Here is a 14059-nt window from a genome sequence, read left to right as displayed (position 1 = left end):
ACTGGCAGGAGGCACACAAGGGCCGGAGGTGAAAGATCTGTAACGAACAAATGTGAGTAACACAAAATAAATCAGGAAAAGATGCAAAATAGAAAATAAGGAAAACACAACCTAAGACTCAGAGTGGGGCAGGACAAGAATACTGCAGTTACATGTAGTGCAGGTAAATTAATTTTTCAGTGTCACGTTCCCACATAATGCTGCAGGTGCAGAGGAGGACTTCTTATTCATGACAATGATTTTCTGTTGTTGTATGAAGGCAGTCTGGATCCAATTTACACAAGCAGCTGATAAATTAAACAAGGCTGCTGTGTCACCAAATATAAATAAACTATGGATGAAGGGGTAATCTGGCCTGTGATAATTTGGACATAATCAGGAATATCTGACCAAAAGTCTCGCAAAAGTGGGCAACTCCACAGCATACGGACTACAGTACCTTCATCCTTCTCGCACCGCAAGCATACTGCATTTCAGCCAACCCCACTTTGTAAAGTCTGGCTGGAATATCTATTAAGTCAAGTTAGGTCAATTTTATTTATATAATGCTAAATCATAACAGAAGTTATCTCAGGGGACTTTTCATATAGTTAGTGTTCAAAGTTATATTTACAGAGACCCAACATTCCCCCATGAGGGTAGGGGGCAAGGAAAAACTCCCTTTTAACAGGTAGAAACCTTAATCAGAACCCGGCTAATGGTGGGTGGCCGTCTGCCTCATCCTCATTGGGTTGAGAGAGAAAGAGAGAGGGAGGGAGAGAGAGAGAGAGAGAGAGAGAGAAGGAGGGAAAGGGAGGGCGGCGAGCAGGAGGAAAGAACATAGGAAAGGAACATAGCACAGTGTAGGTTGCACATAACGATGTATAATAATACTACTAAGAAAAAGAATATGAGTAATAATAACAAGGCAATAATAGGACTAAAAATAAGACTAAAATTAAAACTAATAATAATCAGACTAATAATTGTAATAGCATTTGTAGCAGTGGGTTTTGAGCAGGATCATGGGGACAGTAGATGGTTTGCAGTCACAGATCCAGACTCTGCAGCACCAGGGGCAGAAATACTTGCAGAAAGCGACAGGAGGAGAGAGGAGAGAGACGAGCAAGAACAAAACTAAGAGAGAGAAGTCAAGTTAGTAACAAGCATTGATTCCATATGAATGTGTACAGATGGACGAGGAAGAGGAAGAGAGAAGAGCTTGGTGCATCATGGGAAGTCCCCCGGCAGTCTAGGCCTATAGCAGCATAACTAAGGGGTGGTTCAAGACAGGCCTGAGCCAGCCCTAACTATAGGCTTTATAAGCCTACTCTCATACATGGAGAAGGTGTCTGCGTCCATATATATATATATATATATATATACATATATATACATATACATATTCTCAGAAACAGTGACGTTCAGGAACCTGACCATCCATTCCAGCATTTGCATTTCGGCCCAAATGGGAACGTTCCTGACACGGGTTCCTGAAAAATGGGAACATTTGCGACTAGGGGTCATACAGAGGGGACCGATTTTCTACATTTTGGATGAGACCATCCCAGGAAGGGAAGTGCAAATTCGGGTCCAAAATTCCATAAAGGACGAATGGGCTGTGTTGCCAATTGTCAGGAAACCAGAGAAGGGGAGACAATTAGCATTCCAATTAATATCACAGTTAATATGAATTACAGATACACCTTGCTAACCAAGCTAGTGTGGGGATACCCGATGTAAAGCGCCAAAAGCTTATAGTGGATTGTAGGACATGCGATATTAATCATCCTATGTATCCCCAACGCAATACATATATACATCGGGCATGAGAGGTTTACGGGAACTCGTCTCAGAGACGATGAAAACAGGTGAAAAGTAGAAGGTAGCTCAAGTATGGTAGACAACAGACTGTGATGAGATCCGGGAAGCAGGAAGTGGGCAGGGGGAGGATCCAGCGAAGACAGTACTTAAGACATCGCTAAAAGATAACGAGTCAGATCTCTCTTGTTACCACTTTGAATGCATATGCTCTATGCTGTAACGGAGTGATCTCCGCACTTTGCAAACTGCGTAATAAAACTGAGTGCACTGTCTACAGTCGTCTCTCTCTGTGTGTTCCTTGCTGCATCAACTTTCTCGGGGAGTGGAAATAGTTACCACTCAACACTAGCTAGCTAGTGTTAGCTTTAGCTGATGATGGAAGCTGAGGTTGGAGACAAGAGGAAATTAGGATTCGAAATAAGCAAAATGGATCCATTATATACACAAATCATAGACATTGGTTCTTAAGTTTGATGTAGTGCTAAAAAAAAATCCAAAGATGTATTTACTAAAATGTAGACTTGAAGATTAAACACCAAGGATATGATCAAAGTAGTGACTGACACTACAGTTGAATGTAATATATAATAAATTGCAGCACAGATAGCCTGGAGAAATAAAATCCCTCACCTAAATGTGATGTGACTAAAGCCCTTTCTTAAAGCACATGGAAATCTTTCCGATATTTTACTTTGAAATGAACCACTTTTGTTGTTAATGTATTACACTGGGCCCTGTGTTACTCTGTTGTCTTATTTCCACTTTGGTGTGTCAGGACCTTCTTTTAGCATATGACACTGTTTTAAGATGAGTCATACACACGTTAGAATCTCTATTTAGAAATGCTGTTCAGTCACACATCGTTAATATCACAAAAAAGTTAAAAGTGTGTTCTTATGTTCAATACACAAGTATAGGAGAACATTTGTCATGTAGGATTTTGTTCATACAGTTCATACATCATAGTCCTCAACTGAAGCAGACATTCATGCACCTATCCTGATAAGCTAGTATATGTATTCGATTCATTGTGATCCACCATGTCTTATCTAGCATCTTTCTCTTTTACTGTAATTCAAAAGATATTCACACTGAGAACACTGAACGACTTGTACCAACAGAAGGTGTATTTGGTACCATTCATCTGGTTATGCAGAAGGGAGACTGCATAGAGAACATCCTTAGTTTTCAAATGGCTTGGGATGATGATTCAAGAAAACCACATCCAGTTCAGCTTCCTCTGATGAAAGGACAAACCAACGTTTTAGACGTTTCTTATTCTCTGTCTCTAGTATAGCCAGATTCAGTTTCTTATCTTTGACTTTATTTCTGCTGTTGTTAGATAGATAATGGTAGTAATACTTTTAAAAACAGAACTTTAGAAATATTAAACTGGAATTAAGTGATGGCTCAACCAGTCACCACCTTCAGTTGTGAAAGTATTTCCCAATTTGACATCAAAAGGGTCTTCAAAAGGTAAAAGCTGGAACTGACCAACCAGAAGCATACCCGGGAGCAAATACTGACTCTTGTAAATAAATGGATGAATTAAATAACTACTTAACTACTTAAAAAAAAAAAAATACAGCTTAGGATCAAGGTAAAGGTGAACTGAACTGTCACAAGATAAGTTTGCATAATAGAAAGAGGTAGTTGAATCTTCAGTACAACATAATTTTTTAGTAACAAGTATAAATACAATAGAAAAATGCTAGATATGCTTACAGCGTTTGGTGCAGCAGTCCGTACACTCTCTGAGTAGTCCAAAGCCTGGGTAAAGGATTAAAAGCTGCCTTTACAATTAAAGTGAGCATAGTGCAACAATCTGTAGGTGGGCTATGCTAATGCGTAGTTGAAAAGCTATTGCAGCAGTCCATAAGTAATGGAGGTAATGTGCAAAAAGTTCCGGAGCCATTATTCATCACGGGTGCTTGTGTGTGAGGCTCACAGCTTGGGGGAAGAAGCCCTTTCTGAAGTCTATTCATGTTAACAGTTTCTTGGTTTACTTAGGTAACAATAAAAGGGACAAAAAAGCAACCTGATAGAGTATTTGAATGTAAATTTGCCCAAGTATCAACCTCTCTCTAAATAAATGATGCAAAGTACAGGTACCACATAAAGATATATAATAATAATGAAGCAGTGGGTGTCAAGCAGGATCATGGGGGCAGTAGGTGGTTTGCAGTGATAGATCCAGACTCTGCAGCCCCTGGAGCAGAGGTACCTACAGAAAGCGACAGAAAGAGAGAGGAGAGAGACGAGAAAGCATAAACTATGGGAGAGAGAAGAAACCAAGTTAGTGACAAGTATTAAGGGGATATGAATGAATACAGATGGAGAGGAAGAGGAGGAGAGAGGAGCTCAGTGCATCATGGGAAGTCCCGCAGCAGAGTAGGCCTTTAGTAGCATAACTAGGGGGTGGTTCAAGACAAGCCTGAGCCAGCCCTAAGTATAAGCTTTATCAGAAAGGAAGGTTTTAAGCCTCAATTTAAATGTAGAGAAAAGCCTGCCATCTGGGAGTGCAGTGTTCTACTGGGGTTATAGGGTACTATGAGATGATATGATATATATATCAACATTTGGGTTGACGTATGCCTTCGTACATTTGGAAAGTGCTGGTACAAATGGGAAAGTTATTGAATACTACTGTTGTTACTGTGAATATGAATAATATATCACCCTAAGGGGCACGTGGTTGACATCCGGGTCAATGATTGGCTTTTTACATTTGGGAAAGTGCTCCTACAAATGGGAGCATTATTAAATATGACTGTTAAAATTGTAAATATGAAATACATATCACCCCAAGGGGCACTTTTTGACATTTGCATTGAATGTTTGTCTATGAATATTGTTGCCCTTTGGAACTGTCCAACTCTGGGAATGCTGACGAACCCATCAACAGTGTGCCAAGTGTCCAAAAAAAGAATCATCCAAGTTTGACGGAGGGTAGCAGCATAACTAGGTGGTGGTTCAGGACAAGCCTGAGCAAGCCCTAACCATAAGCCTATTCAAAAAGGAAGGTTTTAAGCCTAATCTTAAATGTGAAGAGGGTGTCTGCCTCCCAGACCCAAACTGGAAGATGGTTCCACAGTAGAGGTTTTGGATAACTGAAGGCTCTGCCTCCCATTCTACTTTTGGGGTTCCTTGGAACCACAAGTAAGCCTGCATTCTGGAAGAGCAGTGAAACAAGATGTACCGGATTTTTGCAATGTTGCAAAGGTGAAAAAAAGCAGTCCTTGAAATTTGTTTTCTGGGGGAGAGAAAGGACATTTCCTGGTCAAAGAGAACTCAGAGATTCCTAACTGTGGTGCTGCAGGTCAGGTTAATACCATCTAGAGTAACTATATCATTAGATAATGTGTTTCTGAGGTGTTGGGGGCCAAGTACAATAACTTCAGTTTTTTCTGTGTTTAACAGCAGAAAGTTGCTGGTCATCCAGGTCTTGTCCTTAAGGCATGCTTGAAGTTTAACTAACCGATTGGTTTCATCAGGCTTCATTGAAAAGTACAATTCGGTATCATCTGCATAACAATGGAAGTTTATGGAGTGTTTCCTAATAATATTGCCTAATGGAAGAATATATAAGGTGAATAGAACTGGTCCAAGCACAGAATCTTGTGGAACTCCATGACTAACTTTTGAGTATATGGAGGATTTATCGTTAACGTACACAAACTGAAATCGATCTGATAAATAGGACTTAAACCAGTTTAGAGCAGTTCCTTTGATGCCAGTTAAATGTTCCAATCTATGTAATAGGATATGATGGTCAATTGTATTAAATGCAGCACTAAGATCTCACAAGACAATAACAGAGACAAGTCCTTTGTCTGATGCAATTAAAAGGTCATGAACTATATGAACTATGAACTCTAATGTTTAAAACTATTTACAATTTGTTAGAGACATTGTATGTCTGACATGGGAGCATTGAGTGTCTAAGAGCATGGGGGGGTAAGACCGGGGTGGCAAGGGAATAAGAGTGGGGAGGGATATATATAATATTAACAAAAATAACACTCATCACAAAAACACTGTGTGTTGGCTCCATATGTTGGGCTAAAAAAATCCATTAAGACTCAACTTCCGCAGCGAACAAACATGAACATTTTACTGTTGCTGCAGTTGGGCTTTAATGGACTCAGCAAAATTGTTTAAAAAATATCATTTCACCTAGTGGTGATTTGAACTCAAAACAGTCCACGAGTGTCAAACCCTATGTGAGGGTGATGTAGAAAGCTGCCACTTAAACAGCGAATATACAGTATGTAGCCATAACACTGTTCATAAACTTGTGACCCTTGTTAGTCCTCACCAGATTGGCACCAGCCTTCCATCTGCATCTCTGGATGATGCCAGAGTAGATGATTTTCATATCCGATATGAATATAACAAGGTTGACGCTTGAGACATCCCCTCGGTCATTCCCACCGCAGTAGATGAGAAGTATATACTGCCATTCCTAACAGGGACAGATTGGAGAAGGGAAAGGCTCTTCCATCTCAGGCCATCCCCAGTCGAACCAATGGATGGAGATACCATCAACAACAAGGTTGCTCCCCATGGTGTCTGTGGCTACCTGGACCCCATGCTGGACATAGCTGTCCCCAGGATCCAGAATGATCTTTGGCTGGATGGAAAAAGCATTGTAATAGTGAGAAATATATCATATTTGTAGGCTATACAGAAAAGGGCAAAGGAAACAGCACTCTTATTAGATGAGCTGAACACAGTTATCTGAAAATACAGTATTCCCTCGGCTTAGTTGTAAAAATAAAACCGTCTGCTGTACTGTTTCACATTAAATAGCAATAGAAAACTAAGTAATACTCACTGTGGTGGCATTGTGTGGGTGCACATGCCACCACAGAGAGAGAAAGAAATAATTCCAATAGTTCAGTTTGTGTTCTGACACCCCTCATCAACAATGAAATGAGCAGGACCTGCAAAAAACAACCTATAAACCAAAGACAATTAGTATTAACACACACTCACAGCATTAAACCATGCGTTGATCTGTACTTCATTTATTTAACTGGGAGAATGATCAATAGTGTTCTTAACTTAGTTAAATGACCTAATTTCCATTTGCTGATCTCTTAGTTCTTGAACAAACAGCACATCAAGACAGTAACAGTAACTTTAATAACGTTATTGTTTTGTAACTTAACCCGCTTGTCACTCTTAACACTCACTAAGTTAGGTAATGTAACCTTAGATTTGCAGAACCAATTTTAAAACACAATGTTATAATTTGTTTTAACCTTTATATACAGTCTATGGTTTTACCACAAGTGTACACCCAGTTAGCTTTCACCCACGCTAACTTCAGCTACAATAACATTACAAGGTTACTCCACATTCTGTTTATGTAATATTTGCCAAATGTGGACATATATGCAATTAGCTACTAAGATTACTCTAAATTAACCTCAGATTATGGAAGCTACCTTTGTTAGCGACTTAGGACGCCTCAGTCGAGAGCCTGGTGCAGTCAGGTTGCTGGTATAGGTGGGCTCGCATAGTGTCCTTGGGTTCTCAGTCAGATTCAACCCTCAATCCACGCCAGCTCCACCATCTCATCCAAATATGGTTACTTCTGAGTCCAAAAAAACGAGATGGCGACGGCCAATATGTCCGACTTGAGGCTTCAAAACGGCAGTTCACAAACCATTGGGTGACATCATGGTGGGTTGCTTCTTGGATAAAAATGACCTGAATGACTGAGGAACTTTACAGTCATGGTTTTTCGTGTTCGCCATGCACCTCCAATGATATGTTCACAGTGCTCAGATTTCAGGGTTTTTGGTATGAGGGCTCTCTGTCTTGCTGGCTGACCTTGCACTGGTCGGTGTCTGATTCTGACTCTGTTCACCCCTTTGATCTCCAGTTTATCTGGAAAGATAATGTTGTACACCTGTGGAATGGTGTTGCTTACAAATGAACTGGAGTACTTCCCCTCACACTTTCCCCAGGAAAACCAAAAAATTCCAGATTACTCCATCTTCCTCTATTTTCAATATCACCTAGTTTCTGTCTCAGCATATCAAGCTATGTGTGGGTTGCAGTGGGGGCATATAGTAAATGCTGATTAGAGTCTGAAGGAAAGCAGAGCAGCTCTCGACATGACACAAGTGGCTGGAAATTTCCATTAGCTTAGTGTCTACTGCATAGGTGAATTTTTTCCAGTTTTCTATTTTGAGAGCAATGTCTATAATTAGTTTGGACATCTTGGCTGACTCTATCATCATATCATTATCTGCTAAGGCTGTTCGCTACATGGAAAGTTCACTGTCCTGCGGATTGGGGCTAGCATTAGCTGGGTTAGCTTGTTCACAGGCAAGGGTCCCACTGGTGAGAGCATATCTTTTGGAGCTTCCTTGAGGCATTTGTTAATTTTTTAATGAAAATTATGACAAAAAAAATTCCCCGACACCTTTTTTTCATGACAAAAACAGACTAAAACTAAATAAAAAGTAACTTTAAAAACAAGAACTATGACTAAATGTATTGCATTTTTCATCAATAACTAAAAACTAAACGATAATGTGAAAGACGTACGAATCGACAAGTATGAATGCAAAGTCTTATTCAACAACCTGCATCTGTGGAATCACACATTGTAGCTCCTGATTAATAAACAGTTTCCTCCACTGTTCAGAAGATGATTTGGCTATTTGACCTGTTGTACTACTATTTAAAAAAAAAAAACACTTACAAAGTTATGTGTCTGTCATTAATGTTATGTAGATGTTATCTGTTCTTGGAAGAAACAGCTTTATGGACTAAATTCATCCACAATCCACTGAAAATTTAGATAAGAGGTGGCAAAAAAACAGCTGAGACAAACTATCAAAGTATTGATGTTATCAGACTATAAAGCTTTTCCTCTCAAACTACATCCAGAAAATGAAGTATTTTAGTGAACAAGTGAGTCGGTCCAGCTTCTGAATGTCTCATTAATGAGGTGAGTCGGTCTGTATTCTGCAGAGCAGAGCCTGTAACCGTGGTAACTGGCAGCTCTAGCCTCAAAATTAATTGGAAGACAAAAAAATTAAAAATGTATAACAACAATGAGTTTTGTTTTTGTTGACTAAAACTAACAAAAATCCAATTGCTAAAACTAACACACATTTTGATTAAAAGACTTAAGGCTAAATCAAAACCAGCTGCCAAAATTAACACTAGGTATGTTGGCCTCTGTAGAGATCTAAAATAAATGCACATAGAGACAGAGCGGAACTCTCTTGCAGCCATCTTTGTTGACTGCATGACTCCAATTATGTTTGTTTTCGATTTATGTAATACCCAAGGGGGCAGCTGTTGGACGCTATGCAGCAAGAGAGACTGAACTCTTCACTGTATGACGCAGAGTCAGATCATGGTGGCATTGGAAATAATGAGGTCTCAGCTAAAGATATTTTGCCAAATATTTTGAGTGCAGATAAGATTATGGGACTGAGCATGCCAGCTGGGGCTCCTGCTCCAGTAGAGGAGGTTTGGGCTGGCATCAGTTTTTGTTCCAGCAGCTGCAGACTATTTGCAAATGCTTAGAAAGTCATGGAACAACCCTGCTGGTGCACCACAATTTAATGCCAGATGTCACAAACTGATAAGGCCCCAATACAGATCTGAGACTGGGCTATATGTCACCAGTTGAAAGGGAAACAGCAGCCCTGATATCACTGAGCTAGAATGGGTGAATACCAACCCCGGCTGCCTAGCCAAGGAATGTCACAAGACAGACAAACTTGTGTGTTGAACTTACAATGCTGCCACTCGAGCGGCCCGCTCAGGCAATGCACTAGTTATTGTGTTGGCAGCTATTATAGAGACTGCCAGCCATGAGGATCATTACAACATGACCCTAGCTGACTTGGCTATCATAGCTCATGCTCAGTTAACGAGGGACAATGGTGCTGCCATGTCATCAGCCAAACTGGCACAAGAAGATTTGGCTGGCACAGACTTTTCTGCTTGAGAATATTAGAGGATTTGCAGCCTCTGGTAATGATATAAAGCACCCACCACAGCGTCAACCAAAGTACCAGCCATGCTCTTACCCTCAGGAGACACCCTAAAGAAAGCACCCCCTCCAGAGGTTCAGGACCTCAGGGGTTCAGGACCTGAGGGGCCGGCTGCCAAAGCTATTTCCGAGCTATGCCTGGACACCTGGGAAAAATGTATATCAGACCCTTTCTCGCTTACCAAGAGTGTTCACCAGGGTGGTTGTAGTTGCTCTTTCTCCCCTCAAATGTCAGGCTTGAAGATCCCGCCTTATTAAGACGACTGTCTGAACTGCACCCCAAATCGCAAATAGGGCGTGCAGGACACATGGAAGATCATCACTCACATACAAGCCTTAGGGTTCAAGGTAAATATGAAAAACAATCTTGAACCAACACAGCACACAATGTTTTTGGGTCTATGCCTGAATGCCCTCACAATGGGAGCTTCCCTTACCCATAAAGGGGGTTATGAAATGTTTGCCCTTGTTAGAACAATTTCATCTTGGCAGATGGCTGGAAGTGGTTCAGTTTTAGAGGTTTTTGGGTGGAATTTCAGCAGCAGTGGCTGTGGTTCCCCTTGGGTCTCCACAGAGCTCAGCCACTGCAGAGGGCATCTTCAATCTTAGTCATTCATTCAGGCACTACGTCCTTGGAAAAACAAGTCCCTTTTGACTCTCGGAGTTCCATTAGGGAACATTCCATCATGCCCGACAGTAGTGTCTACAGATGCCTCCCTGACGGGCTGGGGTGGGGTCTGGGAAGGCAGGATGGCGCGGGGCAATTGGAATCTCCCTTGGATTGGTGAGCATATCAATGTGCAGTATTGGAGTTTAGAGCAGTCCATCTGGCCATGGTGGGACTTCTCCCTTTTATCAAAGGTAGACATTTTCCAGCGAGAATGGAAAATGTCTTTCCATCTGGTCAATCACCAGGGCGCTGATTTATGTGGTTTATCTCTATGCTGTCTCCAGGTGACCAGGAAGCTCTTGCTGTGGATTTTTCCACATTTGGCATCCCTCAGGGCAGTGTATATTCCAGGGGTGGAGAATCAGACTGCAGATCTACCGTCCAGGACGGGCCCCCTCCCAGGCGAATGGAGGCTACATCCATAGGGTTTTGGCTTTACTGTTTTCCCGATTTTGCAGATCTCAAACCGATCTGTTTGCATCAGCTGAAATGACTCATTGCAAGAGCTGGTTTTTGTTAAGGGCTCAAGGGACTCCCTTCAGTGTAGATGATCTGTCTCAAGAATGGCTGACAGACCTGTTTTATGCTTTTCCACTGCTGCCTCTGATTCCCAAGGGCTCCACAGGATTGCCATAGGTTATTACAACGTCATCTTAATAGCTCCCAGGTGGCCAGGGAGGCACTGGTTTCCTGCTCTCCTCCACTTGATCCACGGCCAACTGGCCCATGCCAGTCAGTTCAGATCACTTCTCCTAGGCACGTGGTCAGATTTGACACCCCAAACCAGCAACTCTACAGCTGTGGGAGTGGCCGCTTCATAGCCCCTCCCTCAGCTTTTAGACAAAGCTGTCTTGCAGACCATACATAGTGCTAAGGCTCCTTCCCGATAAGCTCGCTAAAGATAGAAATGGAGGGTGTTCTGAGTGGTGTCACAACAGCAGCTAGACCCAGCCATATGCGCTATTAACATAGTTTTACACTTTCTTCAGTCACTCCTGGACTGGAAGCATATCGAGCACTAATAAGGATTATTTGCCAACTCCCACTTTCTTGAGGCAGTAGGAGGAGTGTCAGCTAGGAGACATCCCTAGGTGTCTCAGTTCATTAAGGGCAGGATGATAAGAGCTCCTTCATGAGATCTCCCATTGGTGTTGTGATTGCTGCCTCAAGCCCCTTGTGAGCCTATTGAGCATACAGACCTTAGGTTCCTCTCTCATAAAACATTGTTCCTCTTGGCATTGTGCTCAGCCAAGAGGGTCAGTGAGTTGGACGTTTTGTCTGTCAGTGAACAGTGTTTGAGGTGTAAGGCTGATGATACTGGTGTGTTGCTGTGTAAAAATTCTTTGTTCCTCCCTAAGGTAGTACACACCAAGACAGCTCATTTCAACCTGAGTCAACTTCTGCTATGGGTGACTTAGACCTGCAGACATTGTGTCCCGTGAGGGTGTTAAGGGCTTACTTATCACGCATTCAGTCCCTGAAATGCTCACACTCACAGCTATTTGTTTGTTATGGTGATAACAAATAAGGCTTTCCTGTATTTAAACGATGTCTGTCATGCTGGGTGGTGAACATCATTTCTCGTGCCTAAAATGGGCGAAACCATCCTGTCCCCGGTAATCTTGTGGACCACTCTACTAGAAGTATGGCCACTTCCTGGGCTGCTTTAAAAGGGGTATCTATTTCAGAGATCTGCTCAGCAGCATCATTGATTGCTCCATGCACATTTTCTCGATTTTACAAGGTTAATGTTGCAGGGCCAGCACCTCTGTGCTATGCTGTACTCTCAGCTCCTGAAAAGAGAAGTGACTGTGTGGAGTCCTCCATTTCTCACGATCCTGATGGTATGGCTCATCCAAGGCAAAGACTGTGGTGACCGTCTGAGTGAGGCTAAATAGATTGTAAATTATGCCTGCCAGAAGCCTGTACCATTTGCATATAAATATCAACTGACCCTGTGTTTACTTTCTTCACTGACACAGATGAAAATGAAAAGACTGCATCAATCCAATCTCAGTTATGGGAAGGGAAGAGATACAGGACAAGATGAGGAGACTGAGAGAAAAAGAAAGAGAGAAGGTGATGGAGTTGAGAGAGGAAGAGCAAGTACTGCCCACTGTGCCCAGGATACGATTAGCATTATGTTCCTCTGCTGTTCAACACAAACAAAAACTGACTGACCTGATCAAATTCAAACAATTACCACAGAGATATATGTTCTTTGGTACAGTGGAACATATAGGCTCAATTTAACAACCACACAAACCTAGCATAATTATAGTGTCATAATATAGTATCATTATATAAATGCATTATTGTATAAAACACATTTTACTTAAATTTATGTACTGTTTAAAGACATTTGAAGGGCAAAAATTGGATAACAATAGCTTTAGAACAATGGCAATGGGAATTATAGAAATGTGTCTCAAATGCCCATATGTAGAGAGATTTCAGGGAAATCAAAATTTTTTCGGGGGCCCCAAACCCCCTTGCAAGCTCAGTTTTTGGACCTCAGTATTTACAAAACCCTTTGTACCATTAATGGGTATACCCACCTCTCTAGCAGGGGGATTTACCATATACTTACCTAAAATAGCCACAGATACCTATTAGTTCACACCTTGCACACCAGTGGACTGATTTGAGTCTTGCATGAAAAAAAACAGCCCATCAACGCAACAGGGGTGCCAATGCAGGGGGCAGAGTCGTCCGTAAAAACATTGAACCAGTCTCAACTTTAGCTGTAAAGCAAAGCAACACTAGACAACAATGCATTGCGTTGGTCAGTAACATAGATGCAAACGAACATTTCTGGTAGATTATGTAACATGAATGCTGTATTTCTACTGTTTACCTCACGATCGTCATGCCCAAAGATAAGATCCTGTCTGTGAGTATTATAAACCAAACGTAACATTTCCCCAGACTGATTATTTGTAACACGTACTCTGGTCCACTTGTTCTTCAAATTTCGCTACTCTGCCCACTTGTGGAGAGGGATCTCTAATTATCTTCACTGCTTTTTCCTTAAACTAAAAAAAGTGAAGGAATCAAATGTAATTGTTTTTAGATTTTATCACAGGAAACTATTATTAGATTATTCAATCAAACTTCGGTACCTTCTCGGAAAGTTACACACTCACAAATCAAGAATAATTAACACCAAGTAGCAAAGTGTTTTTGCTATCATTTGATAGTTTTCCTAACTTCCTTAAACAACATGTATCCTAGTAAAAAAGCACCCAAAAATACCTCATTTTGGATAAACGTATATGCATACGAAATGTTATGTTTTTTTTATGATATAGGGTTTCCTTGTTTATACTAAAATCATATAACTCAGTAAATTATTAAAATTATTTTAATTCATTTATCATTTTTCACTTATTTGATGTTATTAATTAATTTCCCATTTGTATTTTTAAGTTGCCATTGGCATTTATAAGTACTTTTACGTTATTGTTGTGATTTTTTATTTTCAATTCTTTCAGTGAGGTCACCTATAAAGCGTCCGTGCCGCCTCTTAACACTAGAGGCGGTACCGTCATAATCAG

At 41.1% G+C, this 14059-nt stretch overlaps 1 long non-coding RNA gene across 1 annotated transcript; it reads right to left on the bottom strand.

Annotated features, from left to right (window-relative positions):
* Positions 1 to 1668: 1668 nt before the first annotated feature.
* On the bottom strand, positions 1669 to 8462 carry LOC120803641. The gene is made up of 3 exons (XR_005709383.1): positions 7257 to 8462; positions 6122 to 6436; positions 1669 to 4027 (listed from the first exon to the last, which is right to left on the bottom strand). It is a non-coding gene; the product is annotated as an uncharacterized LOC120803641 (long non-coding RNA).
* Between the last annotated feature and the right edge of the window lie 5597 nt (positions 8463 to 14059).

Source organism: Xiphias gladius, chromosome 1 (assembly GCF_016859285.1).
Source record: "Xiphias gladius isolate SHS-SW01 ecotype Sanya breed wild chromosome 1, ASM1685928v1, whole genome shotgun sequence".
Lineage (NCBI taxonomy): Eukaryota > Metazoa > Chordata > Actinopteri > Istiophoriformes > Xiphiidae > Xiphias > Xiphias gladius.
The sequence above is the reverse complement of the archived record's forward strand: the minus strand, read 5'-3'. Positions and strand labels throughout refer to the sequence as shown.